Here is a 9,933-nt window from a genome sequence, read left to right as displayed (position 1 = left end):
GCGGGCAGGAATTGCTTCCACCCATTTGGAAATGTAATCCACAGCTAACAATATATAAAAATAACCATTAGAATTTGGAAATGGACCCATGAAGTCAATTCTCCAAACATCAAAAATTTCACAGAAAAATATAATTTGTTGAGGCATCTCATCCCTCTTGGATATATTACCAAATTTTTGGCATGGGAAACAAGATCTACAAAATTCAGCAGCGTCTCTAAAAAGTGTATGCCACTAGAATCCACAGTCTAAGATTTTTCTAGCTGTTCTTTGAGGGCCAAAATGTCCTCCACTCTCAGACGAGTGACATGCCTCTAAGATGGACTGGAATTCTGATTGAGGCATACACCGTCTAATTACCTGGTCAGCGCCACATCTCCATAAATATGGGTCATCCCATATATAATATTTAGACTCGCTTTTCAGCTTGGCTCTTTGATGCTTAGAAAAGTTTGGAGGAAAGGTGCGGCTAACTAGATAATTAGCTACAGGTGCATACCAAGGGACTACCTCAGATACTGCTAGAAGGTTATCAAATGGGAAATTATCAGCTATAGGAGTGGGGTCATTGATAAACCACTATTTTATGGTTTATATTGTGTTTAATTATGTGGTTTTATCATGATCTTTACCCACTTATTCATTAAATAAGCATGCATCTATAATTCCTTCCTAAAGTTATTGCATGATTGAAAACTTGCTTCCTAAAGACTTTTAATTATGTATTTTATTTCTCCTTTATTCTATTCAATGCCGTGATCTGTGTGTTAAGTGTTTCAGGCTTTATAGGGCATGAATGACTTAGAGATTGGAAAGGAAGCTTGCAAAAAATGGAAGGAACACAAGAAATTGAGGAGATGACCAGCGAGAAGCGACGCGGCCGCATGGATGACGCAACCGCGCGGAAGAGAGGAAATCGCAATGACGCGGCCGCATGGATGACGCGGCCGCACAAATTGGAAACTGCACAAGTGACGCGGAGGCGTGGACAACATGCCCACGTGGCAAAGCGAAACGCCGAATGACGCGTTCGCCTGAATGACGCGTCCGCGTGACATGCGCGATCTGCATAATCTGCAGAATCGCTGGGGGCGATTTCGGACCTTATTTTGACCCAGTTTTCGTCCCAGAAAAGCAGACTAGAGCCATAGAACATGCAGAAACCAAACACAACATTCATTCCGCATAGTTTTAGTTTTTAGATCTAGTTTTCCTCTCCTTTAGGTTTTCTCTCTACACATTCATAGTTTCCAGGATTTGTTATTTTCATTGTTTTTGCATTGGGATATTGAGAAGAGTTATTGCCTCATCAAGACTTCGACATTCTAGTTCGTTCTCTTTACTTGTCTCTTACTCTTCCATGTTCCTTAATTTACTTAATTTTACTATTGGATTATTTTAGCATTTATTAATTACAGGAATTACTTTTATTTTTAATTAATCTTTTGATCATTATTTATCATGTCTTTCTTTAATTCCCTTTCTTATGTTATGAATTTTACATTTACAATGAGCGAGTAGTTCCCTAACTTGATGGGGAGTTGATTGAAAGGAATCCTTGAGTTGGGATGCTCAAGAGAAAGATTGTAATTGGGTTTATTGTTGGATTGCTCTCTAGTCACTAACACCAATCCTCCCAAGAGCGGATTGGAACTTGTGGATAGAAATAGCATTCCAACTTGTTTAACTTTCCCTTATTTAGTGAGGGACAACTAAACATAATAACCCTCAATTGTCAATTAATCTTAAGAGTACTCCAACAAGAATAGGGCTTCCAGCTAATCAACTCCCAGTCAAGGCTTTTATTTAATTTTATATAAATTCTCTAATTTAATTTTCTGCCATTCAACTCAAACCTTTTTGAAAACATCTGATTAATAAAATAGCACACTTTTTTACAACTCGTTGTGAGACGACCTGGGATTCATACTCCCAGTATTTCAATTTTAATTTCTGTGACACCCTTCTAAATTGATAAGTGGATTTCTGGTTGGTTGAGAACTATACTTGCAATGCATATTTTATAATCATTCTTAACTCGCCAATTTCCGCCACCATCAATTTTTGGCGCCGTTGCCGGGGAGTTGCAATAGAGTGCTAAAGTTATTGATTGGATTTTATTTATTTGCATTTTATTTTATTTTACTACTATGAGCTACTTGTTTTTTTTGTTGGATGACGCGTTCGCTTCCTGACCCAAGCTTGCTAGTATTCGATCCTGAGATTGAAAGAACTATTTCACGAATAAGGCAAGCTCGGCGTCGGTTAGTCCTCTCTGAGGGCGGATCTGAAATGTCACTTGAGAAAGAAACCAGCCCCCGTTCTATTGATTTGGTTATTTTACATGCAGGTAACATGGCAGCAGCTAGGAGAGTTACTATCCAGGAGGCTGGAGCCCCTGATTTTACAATGCAACCATTTCAAGCGCATCACCCAGCGGTGGCTACAGACTTTGAAATAAAGACCGCACTACTCAATTTGATGCCCAAGTTTCATGGCTTGCCTGCTCAAGAGACTATCAAGCACCTGAGAGATTTTCAAGCAGCCTGTTCTACTGTCAGGCGTGATGGTGCAGATGAAACTTCAATTTTGCTGAAAGCTTTCCCATTTTCTCTTGAGGGGAAGGCAAGAGAGTGATACTACACTCAACCAGCAGCAATTGTATCCAACTAGGATACACTGAGAAGAGAATTCTTGGAAAAGTTCTTTCCAGCTGAAGTTACTGATAAACTGAGGAAAGATATTTCCATGATTGTTCAGGATGATTTTGAAACTCTCTATGAGTACTGGGAGTGCTTCAATAATCTTCTGGAAACTTGCCCCCACCATATGATTGACAAGATAGTGTTACTCAGTTATGTCACACAGGGCATGAGGCCCCAAGATAAGACCACATTGGAAAGTGCTAGCAATGGGTCTATGAAAAAGTACAAGACCACTGATGAGGCATGGCAATTGATCAGTAACTTAGCTTAATCTACTTGGAATCACAGGCAGAAACAAGGCCGTGCAAAAGCCGTTGCAGAAGTATCCTCTAGCAGAGAGACTGCTACTTTAACTCAGAGTATCTGTGAAATGACCAACTTGCTGAAGCAGATGCAATTGAATCAACAACAAGTTCAGCAAGCTTAACCTTCTCCAGCACAACAAAACCAACAGTTAGTCCCACAAAGAGTTTGCAGAATCTGTGCTGATTATAGCCATTATACTGATGAATGTCCGTAGCTCCAGTAGGAAGACAACACCGTGGCAGCCACTCATAACTTCTATGACCGCCCTAACCAAGGGTACAATCAAAGTGGCAATTACAACCATGGATGGCAGGACAATTCTAACCAGAATTGGAGGGACAACAACAACAATAGAGGAGGCAAAGATAATCAGGGGAATCAGAGGTGGAATAACAACAACAACAGGCAGCAGAACCAGTACCAGCCTTACAGAGCACCTCACCTAAGGCAATCCCAAGGACCACAGAATACCCAACAGCAGACCTCTCAAATTACCTATCCTTCTTCTTCTGCTAATGATGACTTACTACAATCAATTGATCGGAGACAGTAGACCATAGAAAATAACATTAATGCCACTCTGAATGGTCTGAACGCTACTTTGCAAGCTCTTGTCTCACAGATTGGTTCAATGAATAACTCCAATAATCAACCTTTGAGCTCTAGTGGAATTCCCTCTCAACTATCCCAATCCCAAGGGTGGTATTAATGCCATCACCCTAAGGTCCGGAACCACACTGCAGGAGAGGAACCAGGAGGAGCCAAGCTCACCAGAACACGCCTCAGCTGAAGAGGTAGTGGAAATAGAAGATGTTGAAGAGGAAGAAGACATACAGGACATAGCTGAAAAAGAAGAAGCTCGACCACAGGAGGAAGCATCAAAAGGCGCAGACACTGCAGAAGACACCACTCCTATTCCATTTCCACAACTTGCAAGGAAGCCTAGGAAGTAGCTAGAACCTGATCCAAAAATGGTAGAGATATTCAAAAAGGTTGAGGTAACTGTTCCTCTATTTGATGTTATTCAACAGGTACCTAAGTATTCAAAGTTTCTAAAAGATTTATGTATACATAAAGACAAAATTAATGAATTAGAAACTATTCCTTTAGGAAGTTCCATATCTGCTTTAATGGGAGGTTTACCTGAAAAGTGTAGTGACCCAGGTCCTTGTATAGTTAATTGTACTATTGGTGGTGTGATAATTTCTGACTGCATGTGTGATTTAGGAGCATGTGTGAGTATAATGCCTTTGTCTATATATGATGTTTTGAGGCTCCCTCCCTTAAAAAGGTCGGCAGCTCGTTTTGTGTTAGCAGATAAAAGCATTATTACAGTGGTTGGAGTTGCTGAAGATGTCTTAATGGGCATTAAGGGACTCACGTTCCCCACTGATTTTTATATCCTGGAAATGCCCCAAAATGACTCAGACAAGCCATCATCAATCCTACTCGGAAGGCCATTCTTGAAGACCTAAAAGTTTAAATTAGATGCTTTTTCAGGAACATACTCTTTTGAAATAGATGGCCGAATAGTGATCTTCAACCTGAATGGAGTTATGACGCACCCTCCGGAGGATCATTCTATCCTCCAGTGTGACATTATAGATGAAACCGTGGCTAAAATTCACCAGGAGGAATTTGAAGAGAAGCACACAGGACAAGGCCCAAGTGTGGGGACATTCTCAGAGGACAATGACAATGCCTTACCACTGTTACCAGCTTCAGACAACCCAGAGCCTGAACATGATCAGAAGTTAGAATTAAAACCCCTTCCTCCACACCTCAAATATGCTTACCTTGAAGACGAGCAGAAGTTTCCGGTTATCATTGCAAGGGAACTCACTTCTCAACAGGAAGAGCAGCTACTTGGTGTGCTGAGGAGGCACAAGAAGGCAATTGGTTGGAGTTTGGCAGACATAGTAGGCATCAATCCTCAAGTCTGTGAGCATAGGATATTTTTAGAAGAGGGAGCAAGACCTGTCCGTCAACCCCAGAGAAGACTGAACCCCACTATCCTAGAGGTTGTCAAAAAGGAAGTGACCAGACTACTAGAGGCAGATATCATCTATCCCATCTCAGACAGTGAATGGGTAAGCCCAGTACAAGTGGTGCCAAAGAAGTCTGGAGTCACTGTAGTGAAGAATGAGCATGGAGAGCTCCTGACAACCAGAGTTCAGAACGCCTGAAGGGTCTGCATTGACTACAGACGCCTCAACCAAGCAACCCGTAAGGATCACTATCCTCTTCCATTCATTGATCAAATGCTGGATCGCCTGTCAGGTAAATCACATTATTGTTTTCTAGATGGTTACACAGGTTATTTCCAGATTCATATAGCTCCTGAGGATCAGGAAAAGACCACTTTTACATGTCCTTTTGGGACTTATGCTTACAAGAGAATGCCCTTTGGCTTGTGCAATGCACTAGCTACTTTCCAAAGGTGCATGATGAGTCTTTTCTCCGATCTTATTGAGGACTGTATGGAGATTTTTATGGATGATTTTAGCGTATACGGCGATTCCTTTAGCCTTTGCTTAGATGGATTATCTAGAGTATTAGATAGATGTGTTAGTACAAACCTGGTATTAAATTTTGAAAAATGTCACTTTATGGTTAAACAAGGGATTGTACTAGGACATGTTGTGTCTAACACTGGCATTTCTATAGATCCAGCAAAGGTGGATGTTATTTCTAGTTTACCTTACCCCTCTTCTGTGAGGGAGGTCCATTCTTTCCTTGGCCATGCAGGTTTTTACAGGAGGTTCATTAAGGACTTTAGTAAGGTAGCACTTCCCTTATCCAGGCTACTGCAGAAAGATATTGAGTTCGAGTTCAGTGAAAATTGCAAACAAGCGTTTGATAAGCTGAAGACCGCACTGACTCAAGCCCCAATTGTGAAAGGATCATACTAGAGCCAACCATTTGAAATAATGTGTGATGCTTCCAACCATGTCGTAGGAGCAGCACTGGCTCAGCATGAAGGTAAGGATCCTTTTGTTATTGCTTACGTGTCTAAAACTTTAGATGCCGCTCAGTCGAATTACACTACTACTGAGAAAGAGCTTCTTGCTATTGTTTTTGCTCTGGATAAATTCCGAGCCTATTTACTTGGTACTAAAGTAGTAGTGTATTCAGACCACGCAGCTCTAAAGTATTTATTAGCTAAAAAAGAGTCCAAACCAAGGCTTATACGTTGGATACTGCTATTACAAGAATTTGATTTGGAAATTAAGGACAGGAGTGGCAACCAGAATTTAGTGGCAGACCCCTTGAGTCGCCTTGAACATATTACAGATGACTCCACTCCTATAGCTGATAATTTCCCATTTGATAACCTGCAAGCAGTATCTGAGATAGTCCCTTGATATGCACCTGTAGCTAATTATCTAGTTAGCCGCACTTTTCCTCCAAACTTTTCTAAGCATCAAAGAGACAAGCTGAAAAGCGAGTCTAAATATTATATATGGGATGACCCATATTTATGGAGATGTGGCGCTGACCAGGTAATTAGACGGTGTGTGCCTCAATCAGAATTCCAGTCCATCTTAGAGGCCTGTCACTCATCTGAGAGTGGAGGACATTTTGGCCCTCAAAGAACTGCTAGAAAAATCTTAGACTGTGAATTCTGGTGGCCTACTCTTTTTAGAGACGCTGCTAAATTTTGTAGATCTTGTTTTCCATGCAAGAAATTTGGTAATATATCCAGGAAGGATGAGATGCCTCAACAAATTATACTTTTCTGTGAAATTTTTTATGTTTGGGGCATTAACTTCATGGGTCCATTTCCAAATTCTAATGGTTATTTCTATATATTGTTAGCTGTGGATTACATTTCCAAATGGGTGGAAGCAATTCCTACCCGCACTGATGATGCTAACACTGTTGTTTCTGATGAAAAGTCATCTTAGCCTAGTTTCACTAGCCTTTTTCTTTTGTTTTCAATTGAATTATGCACTTTCTTGAGCCACAAGCAAGCCAATTGGGTAGATTTTCATGTTTCCTTTGATTTAATCAATCATAGATGAATTAATGCAATTTCATGAGGATTTATGCTATAATTGCCACATATTATGAAAGAATGACAAACTCATGATTTTGAGCATAGCTTTGATGTGTTTGGTTGTTTGATGATAAGTGAAGAAAGCTTGGAGAAAGGTTGAAGCAAGAAGGAATAGCTAGGAGCAAGAGAGAACAAAAAGTTTGAGCAAAAGTTTGCCTCAAACTTTAGCTCAAACTTTCGGAATAAGTGAAAACACCCCAGGGAACAAAAAGCTTGCGCCAACGTTTGCCTCAAACTTTTTGGCAAACGTTGGCGCCATCAGCAACACACCCTGGAGACAAAAAGTTTGCGCCAACGTTTGCCTCAAACTTTTTGGCAAACGTTGGCGCCATGAGTGTGCATAAGGGGGCCAACGTTTGAGAAAAAGTTTGACCCCAAACTTTAGCTCAAACGTTGGTAGCAGCAAGAATGGGGCAGCTGGTGTAAAAAGTTTGAGTAAAAGTTTGCCTCAAACTTTTACTCAAACTTTTACTCAAGCTTTTATAATTCCCAACCCGGTTCACTTCGGTTCTCTCTCCAACTCCAAGAGCAATCAACCAAGGCCTCTATCAATCCAATTCCATCAAGAGCAAAGGCCCAATTCAAGGCTTGAAGACCATTTGAAGAAAGTGTATAAATAGATGAGGATTTAAGTTTCTAGGGAGCTTTTTCTTTTCGGTTTTGATTAGGTAGTTTTGTAGAGAGCTCACCTTTACATTTTGGTATTGTTGTTTTAATTCAAGAAAATTTGGGGAGGAGAATTGATCTCTCTTCTTCCTTGTTCCTGCTTGAATACTCTTTACTTTTCTTGCTTCGGATCTTGGGTGGAGAATTGAAGAAATTCTGTTTCAATCTCACCTTGGGATCTTGTTTAATTTTCCGCATCATTGAATTTCAGTTTCTGTTAATTGCTTCTTCTTTTACTTTCTCTGCAATTTACATTTCTTCATTTCCTTTGCAATTGTTCTTGCTGGATCTAGGAAGGTATTGAGATCTAGACTTGGTTATCTAGTCTCTTGAGTCCTGAGATCTGGATTTCCCATTTTCGATTCTCTGTTTAATACTTTTCAAGCCCATTTACAATTTCGTTTTAGATCCGATTCAATTCAAGTTATCTTCTACTCTTCTGTGTGTTGAATTTTACTTTTCCTTGTTTAATTTCTGCAAATTCAATTCCCAATTCCCTTTACAATTCAAGCCATTTACATTTCTTGCACTTTAAGATTCTGCAATTTACATTTCTTGCGTTCTAAGTTTCTGCCATTTAATGTCTTGCTCTTTAAGATTTAGCACTTTAACATTTCAGTTCTCTTTAATTTCATGCAAATTACCCATTCCCTTTATTTTCCATGCAATCTAAATTCTGCAAATCATAAATCTCTCAACCAAATCATGATTCGCTTGACTAAATCAACCACTAAACTAAAATTGCTCAATCCTTCAATCCCTGTGGGATCGACCTCACTCCCGTGAGTTATTATTACTTGATGCGACCCGGTGCACTTGCCGGTGAGTTTTGTGTCGGATCGTTTTTCGCACATCAAGTTTTTGGCGCCGTTGCCGGGGATTGATTAGATTGACAATGATTAAGTGAGGTGGTGATCTAGATCTAGCATTTTTATTTTCTATTTCTCTAATCTTTGACTGACACGCTAACTGTTTGAAATTTTGCTTAAACAAAACTTCGTTCTAGCAATAGACTGAAGAGTTACTGGTGGTGTTTCTTTTGTTTTGTTTGTATGTCAGGTACAGGGAGATCCATTCCTGTTTTATCTAAAACTGACCAGAGAACTCTTAGAAGGTTGAGAAGAGCTGAAAGAGGGAAAAATATTGTTGGAGAGGAAGAATCTGAGGAAGAATATCACGAGATGGAAGGAGATCCATCTAATCCAGGAGGAGGGGTTAACAATAACCCACAGCAGAGGAGAGTATTGGCCTCCTATACCTTTGCAAATGCTAGACATTGTGGAAGCAGCATTCTCACCCCTAATGTCAATGCAAATAACTTTGAATTGAAGCCACAACTTATTACATTGGTCCAAAACAACTGCTCGTTTGGGGGAGGACCATTGGAGGATCCAAATCAACATCTATCTACCTTCTTAAGGATTTGTGACACTGTCAAGTCCAATGGCGTGAATCCTGAAACTTATAAGCTTCTGCTGTTCCCATTCTCATTAAGGGACAAGGCAGCACAATGGCTTGAAACTTTTCCTCAAGGAAGCATCACTAGCTGGGATGACTTGGTGACTAAATTTCTAGCCAAATTCTATCCACCTCAAAGAGTCATCAGGCTGAAGACTGAGGTGCAAACATTCACGCAATTGGATGCTGAAAATCTGTATGAAGCATGGGAGAGATACAAGGCTCTGCTGAGGAAATGTTCACCAGAAATGTTCACTGAGTGGGATAAGCTACAGAACTTCTATGAAGGACTCACTCTAAAGGCTCAAGAATCACTTGACCACTCAGCTGGAGGATCATTGCAACTGATGAAAACAGCAGAAGAAGCTCAAAATCTTATTGACATGGTGGCCAACAATCAATATTTCTTTGCTCATCAAAGAAATCGCCAACCATCACAAAAGAGAGGAGTAATGGAGCTAAAAGGGGTGGACTCAATCTTGGCTCAAAACAAGATGATGCAGCAGCAAATTCAACAACAATTTGAGCAAATGACCAAGAGGATTGATAGCCTCCAAGTTGCAGCAGTTAACACAAGCCAACCATCATCCACATGGGGGCAAAATGAAGAAACTCAAGAAGAACAACAATAAGAGCAAGTACAGTATATGCACAACCAAGGACCAAATGAAGTGTATGGTGATACATACAATCCATCCTGGAAGAACCACCCAAACCTCAAATGGGGAGATAATCACA

General features: G+C 40.3%; 1 non-coding gene across 1 annotated transcript; it reads right to left on the bottom strand.

Annotated features, from left to right (window-relative positions):
• Positions 1-2,727: 2,727 nt before the first annotated feature.
• Positions 2,728-2,835, bottom strand: LOC112730840 (small nucleolar RNA R71). Its single transcript, XR_003166646.1, has one exon. It is a non-coding gene; the product is annotated as a small nucleolar RNA R71 (small nucleolar RNA).
• Between the last annotated feature and the right edge of the window lie 7,098 nt (positions 2,836-9,933).

This window comes from Arachis hypogaea, chromosome 12 (assembly GCF_003086295.3).
Source record: "Arachis hypogaea cultivar Tifrunner chromosome 12, arahy.Tifrunner.gnm2.J5K5, whole genome shotgun sequence".
Classification (NCBI taxonomy): Eukaryota; Viridiplantae; Streptophyta; class Magnoliopsida; order Fabales; family Fabaceae; genus Arachis; species Arachis hypogaea.
Note: the sequence above shows the minus strand (reverse complement) of the source record. Positions and strands in the feature narration are given on the sequence as shown.